Source organism: Oncorhynchus gorbuscha, unplaced genomic scaffold (assembly GCF_021184085.1).
Source record: "Oncorhynchus gorbuscha isolate QuinsamMale2020 ecotype Even-year unplaced genomic scaffold, OgorEven_v1.0 Un_scaffold_4:::fragment_4:::debris, whole genome shotgun sequence".
Lineage (NCBI taxonomy): Eukaryota > Metazoa > Chordata > Actinopteri > Salmoniformes > Salmonidae > Oncorhynchus > Oncorhynchus gorbuscha.
In genome coordinates this window covers 10,283-30,187 of record NW_025745248.1, presented here as the reverse complement: position 1 = coordinate 30,187, position 19,905 = coordinate 10,283, and the positions used below count along the sequence as shown (strand labels likewise).

Genomic DNA, 19,905 nt, shown 5'->3' with positions numbered 1-19,905 from the left:
ATCCCTCTCCAAAGTCGCATCAGCTGTTTGACACCATTAAAACGAGACACTTTCGAGGGCTAATGTATGTGGAGCGTTCCCTCTTTACATTGTAATACTGTTGGGAATTCCAGCTCACATTAAATCAACTCTTTCATCACATTGAGATGGTCCACAGACAGTAATGGTAATAGAGGTCTTTTCTGGCACATTTTCATTTATTAGGGAGGAAAACATTTTTGAAAGAATTCAGAACACATACAATGTTTTATTGAACCTTGTCACCTGGAGGAAGTGAGGAAGCCCTGAAAACCTTAAGCGTACCCTATCAGAGGGCCTCAAAGCAGGCCAGGTCACATAGACGCTCCGCTGATAGCTAAGTAAAAAAGGGTGGGGTGTCATACCTGCCAGTAGAGAGCTGAGCCATGGGGGTTACCATATCACACATCCCGTTAGGATGGTGTGCAGTTGACATCAACAGTATTGTGAGTGTTTTGAAATGTCATCCTTTTTTCCACTCAAGAGGCTTTCTTTCAATAGAAATTCCCCTAATTCCTTTAACACTAAGTGTGTAAGATACCATGATCAATATTCATGTTGAATTTGCTTGTTTTTGGAAACACCCGGCTGTCTGGGAATTAGTTTATAGTTTTTACAGTAGTATGCCCTTCAATGATCTTAATTGTTTTCCATCCTTTTTACCTCAAATTAGTCCTTTTATTGGTGTCATTCTCGTGTTTTCCATGTGTATCGACCTACAGTAATTAGCTACAGTGTAGGCATATTCACTTTATTCAAAGTAAATGGCGGTAGCTTCCAAAAGTCTTGAACAGCTGGGCAGTTAAAGGTGAAACAGTTTACCTGACATACATTGTCTTCATTTTCTTCATACCTGCATCAGAACAAAATAATAGCTGTGCTTTCTCAAAGGTTCAAATATTGCTAATGCCTCAATAAAGCCGTCGCTTATGATCAATGGGTATTGGTTGACAAAGTACCCTATCACTTAGCATGAATTGAAGCTTCTGTATGCTAGCATGCTAGCTGCCCATAGCTAGCCAACAATGTGGTTGTTTGGACCCACTAACAGAGACACTGGCTTCCTCTCTAACACATCCACGGCCAATTGTTGGTCTCAAACATAGGTTACAGTGTTGCGCAAACCATAAACCCAAGCCAAATAAACTCTTAGAATATTAGGCCCAGGCTGAAAATCTACATTTTCACATTACGTTTCTTATGTGGGGGCAGGAGAATTAACTAAGAGGCAACTCGAATGAACTTTCATCGCTTTTATTAGGATTTTTACATTGTAAGGAGATACCGGATCCAGGCAAATAGGTTCCGGAACAAAAGAGTTGGATGGATCCTGCTCCAGCACCGGCTCATTTTAAGCACTGCATTCACCTCTCCTTCACTGATGCCTCTAATGTCGTTGAGGATAGGGTAAATCAAGTGTGTCAATCCACCATCCACAGCACATCGCTAATGGAGAAGAAGCAGTTTGGCAGTGCAGAAAATGTCCTCATTAAAGGCTAGAGACTCGGGCATACACACACACACTCACACCTTCATACAAATACACACACTAACACACATGCATGCATACTGTACACACACACTAACACTCACACACACACACCAATACATATGTGCTGGCTGCTTGGGAATTTCAGGCTGTACGTTCACAACTGCACATGGGTAAATTGGGACACACAGCCTTGCATTCCTAATTAACATGGGATGTAATGCAGAGAATACATTACAACTGTAATCTGATAGAAATGTCACAAATACTGTTGTTTCCATGCATTTACTAAAAGAAGCTGAAATTGGAATACTTAACATCTTTATTAAGGCAACTAACCTGATCATTGTACTGTATGAAGCAGATCTAGGACTGTTAGTTCCATTGCAATGCTTTTAACCTTCCACTTTCTCATTACCCACCTAAACCCCAGAGTGCCATCCACGCTCGGCAGCAGGTGTGTGGTCTCATGCACAGCCCCACTAATGTGGCTCAATCATATCTAATCAATGACTGGCATTTCTACCCAGAGATATTATATTTACCTTCCCTGTTTGGCCAAGATATAATCAAGTCCCTTCGGCCCTAAGCCCACTCCGGCCACAAGGCTGTTGCTATGGAGACCGACCATTGTGCCGGTAGCCTTTGTGAGTTCTGCAGACACTACCTCTTAATTATACCCCTAGCTTGCTTTTCATTCTCTTTAAAGGGACATATTTTCTTTATAAATGGATCAGCCTCTGTCATTAGGAGCACAAGGCTGTCTTTTTGGATCGTAATTTGCAGCTCTGTTCCCATGTGTGCTCAATCTATGGGGTAAGAGTAAAACCAGCGAGGTGAAGAGGTACGCAGGTGAAATAGAGAGGGTTAACTGCTAAACGTCTGAAGTAAATGTTCAGCTGTGAGGTCAGCATTGTGCAAATTAGGCTAAATATTAGCTACCTTTACCCAAGTTGCCCAATCAAGTAGCCCAATAACGTAAAATGAACACGCATGAAACTGATAACACTGTCGTCTTCTTCAATGTTCTCATCTTAAGAAGGACCATTTTTAGAGCGTCTCACATCCCGTCCTACCCTGTCCTCATCATCCATTCACACCCTGTCCTCATCCCCCAGTCACACCCTGTCCTCATTCCACAGTCACACCCTGTCCTTATCCCCCACTCACACCCTGTCCCTCATCACCAGTTATACCATGTCCTCACCATGTCCTCATCCCCCAGTCACACCCTGTCATCATCCCCCAGTCACACCATGTCCTCATCCCCCAGTCAGACCATGTCCTCATCCCCCAGTCACACCCTGTCCTCATCCCCCCAGTCACACCCTGTCCTCATCCTCCAGTCAGACCATGTCCTAATTCCCCCAGTCACACCATGTCCTCATCCCCCAGTCAGACCATGTCCTCATCCTCCCAGTCACACCCTGTCCTCATCCCCCAGTCACACCCTGTGTTAACTCTGAAAGCAGATGGATATGAATGGTTGATGTCTATTGCACCTGTTCCCTATGTGCTCAGAGTTGCTCTCTGTGTTTCTGTGAAGATAAATAAACCATCTGTTCCAAAGCATTGAGGTTTCATACTTTACACTTTGCCACTATTCAGAGTGGAAGGAGTTCCAAAATCTGTCAACTGCCTTGAAGTGTGTTTCATTAGTTTCATGTTTGCTAGACACATTTGCATTTTTGGATTCATTGTTTACTACTTATGCAAAGTGCCATTCACAGACAACATATTCACATTTCAAGTAATGTGTCCCAAAGAATAAACAAACAAATAATTAATTTGATTGACACCATTGGACTGAGATGCGGGTCCTACAATGCAACATTAGAAATACAATCTTTCCTCAGTGTCTAGTTTGAGTTGGCTTGCCATTGCCAACAACATGCCACAAAGTTCTCCATGTTGAATGTGCTGACTACAGCGAACTTTGAAATTAGGATTTTGTAGTAGAGCTCACCAGAACAGAGCCCTATGGGCCCTAGACAAAAGTAGTGTACTTTTAAGGGACTAGGGTTCCATTCGGGACGCATACTTAGACTGGATCTAGGGCTGCAGAATGAAATTGCCTCATGGCTCAATGTCTGCTCTGCCTTAACACTGGTGTCAAGTGGAATACACAAAGTTGTCACTCCAAGTCAGAACATGTGTTTACAACTAAAGCTTTATGTGTTGTTTGAGTGGTAATTGCCAGTGATGTCGAGGCAACAGTAAAAATGTTTGAAAAAATAATTAATTATTGATGCTGTTTACTCATTAAGTAAATTCATGATCCCTATTATAAAAAGGTTCTAATAAACGGTAACTCTTTAGAACAGTGGTCACAAACCTTTTCTGAGTCGAGATCACTTTCTGAGTCAAAATGATCTACCGCTCAGATTTATTTTTGAACATGACTTAGAAACGTAAGCCTTTGCAACAATAACCAATTAAAAACTGCTCTGTAGCAATGAGGTTTGTGCAGTAGGCTATAGGCCCAATACATTATCACTGCACATTGGCTAAGCTTGAATTGCCCTGCCAGTGTTGTTCTTCTCAGACCATTTTGAAATTAGAAAATATATATTTTTTAAATGTTATTAGTATATGATCACTGGTAATAGATCATTTGCTGTATTACTTGTGAGGCCCAGCTGAGTGAACATAATAATTTGCTTCTTTTTATTTACTGGACTGATGACCTGCATCTGATGGTCAGTCTGAGGGAGGGAGCAGTAGTGAGGATGCCTCTCACCCGACTCACGTAGGGTTTCCACCATTTCCGAATACACCAGACCAAGTTCTGCCCCCATTCATTTTCAACTGGAGCACACGGAGCAATGTGCAGGGGATTGTGGGAAGGTGAGCGGTGCCAACCCTGCAAGCAAAGTGATAGAAAAAGTTCAGCTCTGCTCTACTTTATGCAAATTGCACACGGCCACCGCTGCCGTTAACCAATCATGTGCAGAGCAGATGTTTTTGCTTGAAAATCTTGTTCATAAAACATAGTTTCCGCCTGTCATTAGTTCTGCATTAGCATTATCAATGCTCCCCATGCCACAAAAATCTGTCTTACAGTTAGCCTCTTATACAATATCTACTTGTACAATTTTACATTGAAGAGCTCACGACTGGATGAAAAGGTCATGTTCATTTGAGAAAGCAACACAGAAACACAGACAAATTAGACAGATCATACCTTCATACCTTTATATTGCAGAATTAGACATATCCCGTTCATACCTTTATATTGCAGAATTAGACATATCCCCTTCATACCTTTATATTGCAGAATTAGACATATCCCCTTCATACCTTTATATTGTAGAATTGTGATCTGTGATGAATGAACATTGACACTAGTTCATCTTGAATAATGTTTCTAAGTTAACAATTAAAACACGTTTAAACACTTCACTTCAATGAATCAACATTGAATGAACCAAAATATAATTTCAAAATGTACAAATAATCTAACTAATAATCTAAACATCTTCAGTAAGTAGGCTATTATTACTAAAGCATAATTTCAGGTGAACAAAAAAGTCCATACAATAGGTAGCCAACCTTGCTCCACTCCCTGATCTACTGGGTGAGCAGGCTTCTATTCCAGCCCAGCAATAATACACATTATTATCAATTCATTAGGTTTGATAAATTGAATCAGGTGTGTTAGTGCTGGGCTGGGCCAGAAGCCTGCACACCCAGCAGACCTCTAGGAGAAGGATAGGCCTGCTCCAGTTGTAATACGTTTGAAGCCTACATTGTGTGTGACTTTTAACTGTATTGTCAAATACTACATTTGCTAACATAAGTACACATACAAACCCTGGCATACAAGTAAAGATGTACCAGCAGTCTCTTGGGACATTCACTGGGACCTCCATCTGCAGACAGGCTTTCACAGCTCTCCTTATCTGAGGACAGACATCACAAAGAAACAGTCGTCATTTTATTACAATCAGACAGCCCTGAATATTATCTGTCTTGATAGTTTTACTCTCTAGGGATTAAAACTGGAGAATATGTTCATAATGTCCTCCCACAACCTGCCCTATCGAACTTGTACACCTACTTCCTTTTCTGACAGCTGGAGCAGAAAATCCTTTCACCCTCTTCCACTGCTGTTATCTACAAATGTTTTTGGAGCATGAGTTTTTAGTTTGCAAAGATAAATAGGCCTGCATAACTATCTGTAGTATGTAAAGTTAGCTAGCTAACGTTAGATAACAAGCAGATAATTAACTTAGGAACGGTGGACGACTGCAGCTGGCTAGTTGATAACACATAATTTTTTAACATTTTCTAAATGTATTTAAGTACTTACTTGTAGGTTCACGCCTACGCCCACAAAGAGGCCAATATTTTGGAGTCAAGAGTTGTCAAGCGGAGGAAACCATTTATCGTCAGAACCCCTTCACTCAGACAAAACAGAGATGCTTGTTCTAGGTCCCAAGAAACAAAGAGATTGTCATGCAGGTGAAAGAGGACCCAAAAGCGACTTAACAGAAACAGAGTTTATTTAAGTCCAAACAGGGAATAACAGAAATCCTCTAGTCTGTAGAGGGGAATAACTGGAGAAGCGGCCACAGACTGCAGGTCGCTTCGGGTAGGCGCAGGCCGTAGTTGACAGAGACACCTGCTCACACGCAGCATCTGATGAAGGCAAAAAACACGACAGGACAGGGCGATACACAATCACAGCAAAAACACGACAGGACAGGGCGAAACGCAATCACAGCATGGTGAATACTAAACAAGGAACCGACGGGACAGGAACGGAACACAAAGGAATAAATAGGGACTCTAATCAGGGGAAAGGATCGGGAACAGGTGTGGGAAGACTAAATGATGATTAGGGGAATAGGAACAGCTGGGAGCAGGAACGGAACGATAGAGAGAAGAGAGAGCGAGAGAGTGAGAGAGGGAGGGGGAGAGAGAGGGATAGAAGGAGGGAAAGAACCAAATAAGACCAGCAGAGGGAAACGAATAGAATGGGGAGCACAGGGACAAGACATGATAATAAATGACAAACATGACAGTACCCCCCACTCACCGAGCGCCTCCTGGCGCACTCGAGGAGGAATCCTGGCGGCAACGGAGGAAATCATCGATGAGTGAACGGTCCAGCACGTCCCGAGACGGAACCCAACTCCTCTCCTCAGGACCGTAACCCTCCCAATCCACAAGGTATTGGTGACCCCGTCCCCGAGAACGCATGTCCATGATCTTATGTACCTTGTAAATAGGTGCGCTCTCGACAAGGACGGGAGGGGGGGAGGGAAGACGAACGGGGTGCGAAGAAAGGGCTTAACACAGGAGACATGGAAGACAGGATGGACGCGACGAAGATGTCGCGGAAGAAGCAGTCGCACAGCGACAGGACTGACGACCTGGGAGACACGGAACGGACCAATGAACCGCGGAGTCAACTTACGAGAAGCTGTCGTAAGAGGAAGGTTGCGAGTGGAAAGCCACACTCTCTGGCCGCAACAATACCTTGGACTCTTAATCCTGCGTTTATTGGCGGCTCTCACAGTCTTCCCCGCAGACAAAGGCAGACCGGTAATGAAGTCTAAGGCGATGTGAGACCATGGTCGAGAAGGAATGGGGAGCGGTCTGAGACGACCGGCAGGAGGAGAGTTACCCGACTTAGTCTGCGCGCAGTCCGAACAAGCAGCCACGAAACGGCGCGTGTCACGCTCCTGAGTCGGCCACCAAAAGCGCTGGCGAATAGACGCAAGAGTGCCTCCAACACCGGGATGACCAGCTAACTTGGCAGAGTGAGCCCACTGAAGAACAGCCAGACGAGTGGAAACAGGAACGAAAAGGAGGTTACTAGGACAAGCGCGGCGACGCAGTGTGCGTGAGTGCTTGCTTAACCTGTCTTTCAATTCCCCAGACTGTTAACCCGACAACACGCCCATAAGGAAGAATCCCCTCGGGATCAGTAGAAGCCACAGAAGAACTAAACAGACGGGATAAGGCATCAGGCTTGGTGTTCTTGCTACCCGGACGGTAAGAAATCACAAACTCGAAACGAGCGAAAAACAACGCCCAACGAGCTTGACGGGCATTAAGTCGTTTGGCAGAACGGATGTACTCAAGGTTCTTATGGTCTGTCCAAACGACAAAAGGAACGGTCGCCCCCCTCCAACCACTGTCGCCATTCGCCTAGGGCTAAGCGGATGGCGAGCAGTTCACGGTTACCCACATCATAGTTGCGCTCAGATGGCGACAGGCGATGAGAAAAATAAGCGCAAGGATGAACCTTATCGTCAGACTGGAAGCGCTGGGATAGAATGGCTCCCACGCCTACCTCTGAAGCGTCAACCTCGACAATGAATTGTCTAGTGACGTCAGGAGTAACGAGGATAGGAGCGGACGTAAAACGTTCTTTTAGAAGATCAAAAGCTCCCTGGGCGGAACCGGACCACTTAAAACACGTCTTGACAGAAGTAAGAGCTGTGAGAGGGGCAGCAACTTGACCGAAATTACGAATGAAACGCCGATAGAAATTAGCGAAACCTAAAAAGCGCTGCAACTCGACACGTGACCTTGGAACGGGCCAATCACTGACAGCTTGGACCTTAGCGGAATCCATCTGAATGCCTTCAGCGGAAATAACGGAACCGAGAAAAGTAACGGAGGAGACATGAAAAGAGCACTTCTCAGCCTTTACGTAGAGACAATTCTCTAAAAGGCGCTGTAGAACACGTCGAACGTGCTGAACATGAATCTCGAGTGACGGAGAAAAATCAGGATATCGTCAAGATAGACAAAAACAAAGATGTTCAGCATGTCTCTCAGAACATCATTAACTAATGCCTGAAAAACAGCTGGCGCATTGGCGAGACCGAACGGCAGAACCCGGTACTCAAAATGCCCTAACGGAGTGTTAAACGCCGTTTTCCACTCGTCCCCCTCTCTGATGCGCACGAGATGGTAAGCGTTACGAAGGTCCAACTTAGTAAAGCACCTGGCTCCCTGCAGAATCTCGAAGGCTGATGACATAAGGGGAAGCGGATAACGATTCTTAACCGTTATGTCATTCAGCCCTCGATAATCCACGCAGGGGCGCAGAGTACCGTCCTTCTTCTTAACAAAAAGAACCCCGCCCCGGCCGGAGAGGAAGAAGGCACTATGGTACCGGCGTCAAGAGACACAGACAAATAATCCTCGAGAGCCTTACGTTCGGGAGCCGACAGAGAGTATAGTCTACCTCGAGGAGGAGTGGTCCCCGGAAGGAGATCAATACTACAATCATACGACCGGTGAGGAGGAAGGGAGTTGGCTCGGGACCGACTGAAGACCGTGCGCAGATCATGATATTCCTCCGGCACTCCTGTCAAATCGCCAGGTTCCTCCTGAGAAGTAGGGACAGAAGAAACGGGAGGGATGGCAGACATTAAACACTTCACATGACAAGAAACGTTCCAGGATAGGATAGAATTACTAGACCAATTAATAGAAGGATTATGACATACTAGCCAGGGATGACCCAAAACAACAGGTGTAAACGGTGAACGGAAAATCAAAAAAGAAATAGTCTCACTGTGGTTACCAGATACTGTGAGAGTTAAAGGTAGTGTCTCAAATTTGATACTGGGAAGATGACTACCATCTAAGGCAAACATGGGCGTAGGCTTGTCTAACGGTCTGAAAGGAATGTTATGTTTCCGAACCCATGCTTCGTCCATGAAACAACCCTCAGCCCCAGAGTCAATCAAGGCACTGCATGTAGCACCCGAACCGGTCCAGCGTAGATGGACCGACATAGTAGTACAAGATCTAGATGAAGAGACCTGAGTAGTAGCGCTCACCAGTAGCCCTCCGCTTACTGATGGGCTCTGGCCTCTTACTGGACATGAATTAACAAAATGTCCAGCAACTCCGCAATAGAGGCACAGGCGGTTGGTGATCCTCCGTTCCCTCTCCTTAGTCGAGATGCGAATCCCTCCCAGCTGCATGGGCTCAGTCTCAAAGCCAGAGGAGGGAGATGGTTGCGATGCGGAGCAGGGAAACACCGTTGATGCGAGCTCTCTTCCACGAGCCCGGTGACGAAGATCTACCCGTCGTTCTATGCGGATGGCGAGAGCAATCAAAGAGTCCACATCTGAAGGAACCTCCCGGGAGAGAATCTCATCCTTAACCACTGCGTGGAGTCCCTCCAGAAAACGAGCGAGCAGCGCCGGCTCGTTCCACTCACTAGAGGCAGCAAGAGTGCGAAACTCAATAGAATAATCCGTTATGGACCGTTCACCTTGGCATAAGGAAGCCAGGGCCCTAGAAGCCTCCCTACCAAAAACTGAACGGTCAAAAACCCGAATCATCTCCTCTTTAAAGTTCTGGAACTTGTTAGAGCAATCAGCCCTTGCCTCCCAGATAGCTGTGCCCCATTCTCGAGCCCGGCCAGTAAGGAGTGAAATGACGTAAGCAACCCGAGCTCTCTCTCTAGAGTATGTGTTGGGTTGGAGAGAGAACACAATCTCACACTGCGTGAGAAAGGAGCGGCACTCAGTGGGCTGCCCGGAGTAGCAAGGTGGGTTATTAACCCTAGGTTCTGGAGGCTCGGCAGGCCAGGAAGTAACAGGTGGCACGAGACGTAGACTCTGGAACTGTCCAGAGAGGTCGGAAACCTGAGCGGCCAGGTTCTCCACGGCATGGCGAGCAGCAGACAATTCCTGCTCGTGTCTGCCGAGCATGGCTCCTTGGATCTTGACGGCAGTGTAACGAGCGTCTGAAGTCGCTGGGTCCATTCCTTGGTCGGTTCCTTCTGTCATGCAGGTGAAAGAGGACCCAAAAGCGACTTAACAGAAACAGAGTTTATTTAAGTCCAAACAGGGAATAACAGAAATCCTCTAGTCTGTAGAGGGGAATAACTGGAGAAGCGGCCACAGACTGCAGGTCGCTTCGGGTAGGCGCAGGCCGTAGTTGACAGAGACACCTGCTCACACGCAGCATCTGATGAAGGCAAAAAACACGACAGGACAGGGCGATACACAATCACAGCAAAAACACGACAGGACAGGGCGAAACGCAATCACAGCATGGTGAATACTAAACAAGGAACCGACGGGACAGGAACGGAACACAAAGGAATAAATAGGGACTCTAATCAGGGGAAAGGATCGGGAACAGGTGTGGGAAGACTAAATGATGATTAGGGGAATAGGAACAGCTGGGAGCAGGAACGGAACGATAGAGAGAAGAGAGAGCGAGAGAGTGAGAGAGGGAGGGGGAGAGAGAGGGATAGAAGGAGGGAAAGAACCAAATAAGACCAGCAGAGGGAAACGAATAGAATGGGGAGCACAGGGACAAGACATGATAATAAATGACAAACATGACAGAGATCTTCTGTTGAATCTGACAATTCATCTTGATGGTTGTACAGTTGTCTCAAATAAAACTGTGAAGGACCTCAGCGTTACTCTGGACCCTGAACTCTCTTTTGACGAACATATCAAGACTGTTTCAAGACAGCTTTGTTCCATCTACGTAACATTGATGCAGAAAAATGTATCCATGCTTTCGTCACTTCTAGGTTAGACTACTGCAATGCTCCACTTTCCAGCTACCCGGATAAAGCACTAAATAAACTTCAGTTAGTGCTAAACACGGCTGCTAGAATCTTGATTAGAACAAAAAAATACTCCAGTGCTAGCCTCTCTACACTGGCTTCCTGTTAAGGCAAGGGCTGATTTCAAGGTTTTACTGCTAACCAACAAAGCATTACATGGGCTTGCTCCTACCTATCTCTCTGATTTGGTCCTGCCGTACATACCTACACGTACGCTACGGTCACAAGACGCAGGCCTCCTAATTGTCTACCGAATAGACTCACAACCCGGTCGCATTCACAGGTAGTATCACATTTTCATTTCATAGCTAGCTACATAGCCGTCTTTGTATCAAAGATAATTGTGTAGTCTAGAGCGACTTTCTAGGTTAGCTAGCCAGCTACTGTCGTTCTTTTAACGCAACGTAACGTAAACAACACTACTAGCTATCCAGCTAGCCCCCGAATAGCAGTACTGCAGAAACTATTACACTCAACGGAACGACTTGATTAGTGTAGTGTCAACAACGCACCCACTGCCAGCTAGCCTACTTCAGCAGTACTGTATCATTTTAATCATTTTAGTCAACAAGATCCTTGCTACGTAAGCTTAACTTTCTGAACATTCGAGACGTGTAGTCCACTTGTCATTCCAATCTCCTTTGCATTAGCGTAGCCTCTTCTGTAGCCTGTCAACTATGTGTCTGTCTATCCCTGTTCTCTCCTCTCTGCACAGACCATACAAACGCTCCACACTGCGTGGCCGCGGCCACCCTAATCTGGTGGTCCCAGCGCGCACGACCCACGTGGAGTTCCAGGTCTCCGGTAGCCTCTGGAACTGCCGATCTGCGGTCAACAAGGCAGAGTTCATCTCAGCCTATGCCTCCCTCCAGTCCCTCGACTTCTTGGCACTGACGGAAACATGGATCACCACAGACAACACTGCTACTCCTACTGCTCTCTCTTCGTCCGCCCACGTGTTCTCGCACACCCCGAGAGCTTCTGGTCAGCGGGGTGGTGGCACCGGGATCCTCATCTCTCCCAAGTGGTCATTCTCTCTTTCTCCCCTTACCCATCTGTCTATCGCCTCCTTTGAATTCCATGCTGTCACAGTTACCAGCCCTTTCAAGCTTAACATCCTTATCATTTATCGCCCTCCAGGTTCCCTCGGAGAGTTCATCAATGAGCTTGATGCCTTGATAAGCTCCTTTCCTGATAGACGGCTCACCTCTCACAGTTCTGGGCGAATTTAACCTCCCCACGTCTACCTTTGACTCATTCCTCTCTGCCTCCTTCTTTCCACTCCTCTCCTCTTTTGACGTCACCCTCTCACCTTCCCCCCCTACTCACAAGGCAGGCAATACGCTCGACCTCATCTTTACTAGATGCTGTTCTTCCACTAACCTCATTGCAACTCCCCTCCAAGTCTCCGACCACTACCTTGTATCCTTTTCCCTCTCGCTCTCATCCAACACCTCCCACACTGCCCCTACTCGGATGGTATCGCGCCGTCCCAACCTTCGCTCTCTCTCCCCCGCTACTCTCTCCTCTTCCATCCTATCATCTCTTCCCTCTGCTCAAACCTTCTCCAACCTATCTCCTGATTCTGCCTCCTCAACCCTCCTCTCCTCCCTCTCTGCATCCTTTGACTCTCTATGTCCCCTATCCTCCAGGCTGGCTTGGTCCTCCCCTCCCGCTCCGTGGCTCGATGACTCATTGCGAGCTCACAGAACAGGGCTCCGGGCAGCCGAGCGGAAATGGAGGAAAACTCGCCTCCCTGCGGACCTGGCATCCTTTCACTCCCTCCTCTCTACATTTTCCTCCTCTGTCTCTGCTGCTAAAGCCACTTTCTACCACGCTAAATTCCAAGCATCTGCCACTAACCCTAGGAAGCTCTTTGCCACCTTCTCCTCCCTCCTGAATCCTCCTCCCCTCCCCCTCCTCCCTCTCTGCAGATGACTTCGTCAACCATTTTGAAAAGAAGGTCGACGACATCCGATCCTCGTTTGCTAAGTCAAACGACACCACTGGTTCTGCTCACACTGCCCTACCCTGTGCTCTGACCTCTTTCTCCCTCTCTCTCCAGATGAAATCTCGCGTCTTGTGACGGCCGGCCGCCCAACAACCTGCCCGCTTGACCCTATCCCCTCCTCTCTTCTCCAGACCATTTCCGGAGACCTTCTCCCTTACCTCACCTCGCTCATCAACTCATCCCTGACCGCTGGCTACGTCCCTTCCGTCTTCAAGAGAGCGAGAGTTGCACCCCTTCTGAAAAAACCTACACTCGATCCCTCCGATGTCAACAATTACAGACCAGTATCCCTTCTTTCTTTTCTCTCCAAAACTCTTGAACGTGCCGTCCTTGGCCAGCTCTCCCGCTATCTCTCTCTGAATGACCTTCTTGATCCAAATCAGTCAGGTTTCAAGACTAGTCATTCAACTGAGACTGCTCTCCTCTGTATCACGGAGGCGCTCCGCACTGCTAAAGCTAACTCTCTCTCCTCTGCTCTCATCCTTCTAGATCTATCGGCTGCCTTCGATACTGTGAACCATCAGATCCTCCTCTCCACCCTCTCCGAGTTGGGCATCTCCGGCGCGGCCCACGCTTGGATTGCGTCCTACCTGACAGGTCGCTCCTACCAGGTGGCGTGGCGAGAATCTGTCTCCTCACCACGCGCTCTCACCACTGGTGTCCCCCAGGGCTCTGTTCTAGGCCCTCTCCTATTCTCGCTATACGCCAAGTCACTTGGCTCTGTTATAACCTCACATGGTCTCTCCTATCATTGCTATGCAGACGACACACAATTAATCTTCTCCTTTCCCCCTTCTGATGACCAGGTGGCGAATCGCATCTCTGCATGTCTGGCAGACATATCAGTGTGGATGACGGATCACCACCTCAAGCTGAACCTCGGCAAGACGGAGCTGCTCTTCCTCCCGGGGAAGGACTGCCCGTTCCATGATCTCGCCATCACGGTTGACAACTCCATTGTGTCCTCCTCCCAGAGCGCTATGAACCTTGGCGTGATCCTGGACAACACCCTGTCGTTCTCAACCAACATCAAGGCGGTGGCCCGTTCCTGTAGGTTCATGCTCTACAACATCCGCAGAGTACGACCCTGCCTCACACAGGAAGCGGCGCAGGTCCTAATCCAGGCACTTGTCATCTCCCGTCTGGATTACTGCAACTCGCTGTTGGCTGGGCTCCCTGCCTGTGCCATTAAACCCCTTCAACTCATCCAGAACGCCGCAGCCCGTCTGGTGTTCAACCTTCCCAAGTTCTCTCACGTCACCCCGCTCCTCCGTTCTCTCCACTGGCTTCCAGTTCCAGCTCGCATCTGCTACAAGACCATGGTGCTTGCCTACGGAGCTGTGAGGGGAACGGCACCTCAGTACCTCCAGGCTCTGATCAGGCCCTACACCCAAACAAGGGCACTGCGTTCATCCACCTCTGGCCTGCTCGCCTCCCTACCACTGAGGAAGTACAGCTCCCGCTCAGCCCAGTCAAAACTGTTCGCTGCTCTGGCCCCCCAATGGTGGAACAAACTCCCTCACGACGCCAGGACAGCGGAGTCAATAACCACCTTCCGGAGACACCTGAAACCCCACCTCTTTAAGGAATACCTAGGATAGGATAAGTAATCCCTCTCACCCCCCTTTAAGATTTAGATGCACTATTGAAAAGTGACTGTTCCACTGGATGTCATAAGGTGAATGCACCAATTTGTAAGTCGCTCTGGATAAGAGCGTCTGCTAAATGACTTAAATGTAATGTAAATGTCCCTAGAATTTCTAAGCAAACAGCTGGAGGCAGATCTTTCCCCTATAGAGCTCCATTTTTATGGAATGGTCTGCCTACCCATGTGAGAGACGCAGACTCGGTTTCAACCTGTAAGTCTTTATTGAAGACTCATCTCTTTAGTAGGTCCTATGATTGAGTGTAGTCTGGCCCAGGAGTGTGAAGGTGAACTGAAAGGCAAAGGAGCAACGAACCGCCCTTGCTGTCTCTGCCTGGCCGGTTCCCCTCTCTCCACTGGGATTCTCTGCCTCTAACCCTATTGCCGGTGCTGAGTCATTGGCTTACTGGTGCTCTTCCATGCCGTCCCTAGGAGGGGTGCGTCACTTGAGTTGGTTGAGTCACTGACAAGATCTTCCTGTCTGGGTTGGCGCCTCCCCTTGGGTTGTGCCGTGGCGGAGAACTTTCTGGGCTATACTCTGCCTTGTCTCAGGATGCTAAGTTGGTGGTTGAAGATATCCACTCTAGTGGTGTGGGGGCTGTGCTTTGGCAAAATGGGTGGGGTTATATCCTGCCTGTTTGGCCCTATCCGGGGGTATCGTATGGGGCCACAGAGTCTCCTGACCCCTCCTGTCTCAGCCTCCAGTATTTATGCTGCAGTAGTTTATGTGTCGGGGGGCTAGGGTCAGTCTGTTATATCTGGAGTATTTCTCATGTCTTATCCGGTGTCCTGTGTGAATTTAATTATGCTGTCTCTAATTCTGTCTTTCTTTCTTTCTCTCTGAGTACCTGAGCCCTAGGTCCATGCCTCAGGACTACCGGGTCTGATGACTCCCCAGTCCACCTGGTCGTGCTGCTGCTCCAGTTTCAACTGTTCTGCCTGCGGCTATGGAATGACCTGACCTGTTCACCGGACGTGCTACCTGCCCCAGACCTGCTGTTTTCAACTCTCTAGAGGCAGCAGGAGCAGTAGAGATACTCTGAATGATCGGCTATGAAAAGTCAACTTTTAATTGTGAGGTGCTGACCTGTTGCGCCCTCGACAAACACTGTGATTATTGTTATTTGACCCTGCTGGTCATCTATAAACATTTGAACATCTTGGCCATGTTCTGTTACAATCTCCACCTGGCACAGCCAGAAGAGGACTGGCCACCCATCATAGCCTGGTTCCTCTCTAGGTTTCTTCATAGGTTTTGGCCTTTCTAGGGAGTTTTTCCTAGCCACCTTGCTTCTACACCTGCATTGCTTGCTGTTTGGGGTTTTAGGCTGGGTTTCTGTTCAATATATATATGCCATTTAGCAGACGCTTTTATCCAAAGCGACTTACAGTCATGTGTGCATACATTCTACGTATGGGTGGTCCCGGGGATCGAACCCACTACCCTGGCGTTACAAGCGCCATGCTCTACCAACTGAACTACAGAAGGACCAACACTTTGAGATATCAGCTGATGTAATACATTTGATTTGATCACCGAAACGTACCTTCACCATCCCGCCGCTTTCCCTATCTCCACTGAGAAAAGGGCACACAGTAAAGCTGATGGTGAAAATCAAGTAGCACTGCATTATTTCTGCCTCATGCACAAATTCATGTTGTTACTCCTATGACCAGCGAAAGTGAAATATTCCTCGATATTTAAAAGAACACAAGCCACTAATAATAACAACGCAAGCTTATAGGAACACTTTGTTATGCTAATTATTGTAGCTGTAGAGCTGGAGTACGCACATTTTATGTCTTATAAAAGTGTTGACAGTGCTGAATAACAATTTAAAGATGAACTCACTCATAAAAACAGCAGCTCTTTGCTGTATTCGTTGAGTCTCGCTCTAGTCATGGTTTTAGAAGGTTTTCATTCTCAAAGTATTAATGTTGCTGTACATTCAAGGTTACTTCTTACACTCAATAGCTCAAGGAAACTGTGCTGGTGTCTGAGCTATCTGATTGGCCAGCGGTAGACCAATAGATGCACTTTATTTGCTCTCTTGCCCTGCTGGGTAGGCGGAGTTCTACATTCAGACACATGAAATGGATCAACATTGGAGCCCTTGTCCTTCCCGGCATCAACCGCCAACAGCGAGCAACGAATTAAAAAAAATATGAACGCAATGCTTTCTCATTCGGTTTTTTAAAGACATGTTAGGTGATCGACTGGGAATGCTTTAGAGATCGACTAGTCGATTGTGATCAACCGGTTGGCGTCCACATCTTTAGTACAAACAGAAAACTCCATGTTAGTAGTCCTGTGTGGCTCAGTTGGTAGAGCATGGTGCTTTTTTGTTTATTTAACCAGGTAGGCCAATTGAAAACAAGTTCACAATTACACATTTACAACTGCGACCTTGCCAAGATAAAGCTCAAAATGTCATGGGCGTGTGTTGAATTCCCATTGCTGCCACCCATTCAACAATGTTTGCAAACACTATTTGAAGGGGCCAATCAGCAGTTGAAACAATAAAGTGTTTTCTCTGCCCTGGTTTCGGTAAATGTAACCGCTCTCAAATTCATAGACAGAGCTATGGATGCGAGGATTGACCATCCATGATATCAACATTAGCTTTAACCATTTTGATGCTGTGTTTACATTTACTTTGTTTTCAGATATTGGCGTAAAACAATATATTTTGGGTTCATGAGGAAAGGATAAGTTACATTTTTCAATAATAAATGGGTACATATCATTAAATTATGTCCAAAAGGGTTGCTTTGGATAAAGTGTCTGCTAAGTGGAATATATTATTTATGATATTATATTAGTACAATGGTACCAATCATTATGTCATTATGGTACTAAACAGCTCATTCTCTCTCTTTCTCCTATGACAACAAACATCCGTTTCTATCGGCAGGTGTAACCTGTGTATTTTTCAATAGACTTCCAACCTCGAGTGGGAAGTTCTGTGCTGCAATGTTCAATAATATCAGGATAAGGTAAGAACCAGATGCAGACTGTGTCGAAGTAATAATGTTTATTACAGCACCAGAGGCAAAGGTACTGGATGGCAGGCAGGCTCAGGTCAGGTCAGGCAGAGGTCGAAAATCCAGATGGGGCAAAGGTACAGGACGGCAGGCTCAGGTGGGGGCAGAGGGGTCAGGACAGGCAAGTGTCAAAAACCAGGATTGGGAGAAAAGGAGAGGCTAGGAAAAGACAGAAGCTGACAGGACAAACACTGGTAAGCTTGACAACAAGACAAACTGGCAACAGACAAACAGAAAACACAGGTTTAAGTACACCGGGGATAATGGGGAAGATGGGTGATACTTGGAAGGGGGTGGAGAAAAGCACAAAGACAAGTGAAACAGATCAGCGTGTGACATTACCCCCCTAGGTGCGCCATCTGGCATCATACCTGGGTGCATATCTGGTTGACCGGGGTGCCGGTGGTGGAAGTCAGCGATGAGGGCTGGGTCCAGGATGTCTCTAGCGGGGACCCAGCACATCTCCTCCGGGCCATAACCCTCACAGTCAACCAGGTACTGGAAACCCCTGCCTGTGGTCAAACCCTCAGGAGATGTCTCACAGTGTATGCCGGATGGCCATCTACGACACAGGGTGGAGGGGTGGGCCTGGAAATGGAAGACAAGGGACTGAGAGACACAGGCTTGATATAGGACACATGAAATGTGGGGTGTATACGAAGGGTACAGGGCAACAGAAGACGAACAGCAGAGGGTCTAATGACCTTGGAGATGGTGAAAGGGCAGATAAACTGGGGGGACAGTTTGTGAGACTCCACACGGAGGGGCAGATCCTGGGTGAATAGCCTGCCTTCTGCCCGAGACGATACCTGGGAGCCGGGGTCCGATGGTGATCCGCTTGTCATCGATACTTGGAGGTGGTCTTGAGGAGGGCCGACCGGGATCTCCTCCAGGTACGATGACAGCGGCAGACAAACATCTGGGCAGAAGGTATGCCGACCTCTTCTTCCTGCTCAGGGAAGAGCGGAGGCTGATACCCCAGGGAACACTCGAAGGGAGTGGCAAAGCAGAGAAGGGTGTTGCGAGCCAATTCGACCCACACCAGCTGCTGGCTCCAGGTGGTGGGGTTTGCGGGGACCAGGAAGCACAGGGTGGTCTCGAGGTCCTGGTTGGCTTGCTCCAACTGGCCGTTCGACTGGGGGTGGAACCCGGAGGACAGGCTGGCTGACGACCCAATGAGTGTGCAGTATGCCTTCCGGAACTGGGACGAGAACTGAGGACCCAGGTCGGAGACCATGTCCATGGACAGTCCATGGATCCGGAAGATGTGCTGTACCATAAGCTGGGCCATCTCTTTGGCAAAGGGTAGTTTTGGAAGTGGAATGAAGTGGGCAGCTTTGGAAAACCAATCCACTATGGTCAGGGTGGTGGTGTTGCCATCAGACGGGGGAAGTCCCGTAACTAAGTCCAGGAAGATGTGAGACCAGGGACAGTGGGGGACAGACAGAGGTTGGAGGAGACCAGCTGGAGCATGCCGAGGAGTCTTCTGTGCCCAAACTGTGCAAGCGGCCTCGAATCCGGACACGTCCGGAACCATGGTTGGCCACCAAATGTGCTGTCGCACAAAAGCCAGGGTACAACAGGTGCCCGGGTAGCAGGCCAGCCTGGAGGAATGGGACCACTCCAGGACCGCGGAGCAGAGCGGACGGTGTCGGGAACAAACATCCGGTTATCAGCCCCCCCCCCCCCTTGGCTGGGAATGCGACGCCTCACGGACCTGCTTCCCAACTCCCCAGCTGAGTTCCGTCGCCAGGCATGAGGTGGGAAGGATGTCTCGGATTCCGGGGTAGTAGTCGTGGGGCTATAGCGGCGGGACAGTGCATCAAGCTTGACATTCTTGGATCCCGGCCGGTACGAGAGGGAGAAGTTGAACCGGGTGAACAGCAGGGTCCATCTGGCTTGCCTGGAGATGAGGCACTTGGTGGTGAGGAGATACTCCAGGTTCTTGTGGTCAGTCCACACGATGAATGGATGTTCCGCCCCCTCCAGCCAGTGCCTCCATTCCACCAACACCATCTTCACTGCGAGATGCTCCCAATTGCCCACATCGTAGTTCCTTTTCATGTCTTTGAGGTGATGGGAGAAGAAGGTGCAGGGATGTGGCTTGAGGTCGAGGGCTGAATGCTGGGACA

The 19,905-nt window shown here is 48.0% G+C and overlaps 1 long non-coding RNA gene across 2 annotated transcripts; it reads right to left on the bottom strand.

Annotated features, from left to right (window-relative positions):
* Positions 1-2,945: 2,945 nt before the first annotated feature.
* Positions 2,946-16,690, bottom strand: LOC124018145. Of its 2 annotated transcripts, none has more exons than XR_006835580.1 (3): positions 16,581-16,690; positions 5,321-5,409; positions 2,946-4,370 (listed from the first exon to the last, which is right to left on the bottom strand). It is a non-coding gene; the product is annotated as an uncharacterized LOC124018145 (long non-coding RNA). The 2 variants fall into 2 exon arrangements; XR_006835581.1 differs by having other exon boundaries at positions 5,331-5,409.
* Positions 16,691-19,905: the final 3,215 nt, after the last annotated feature.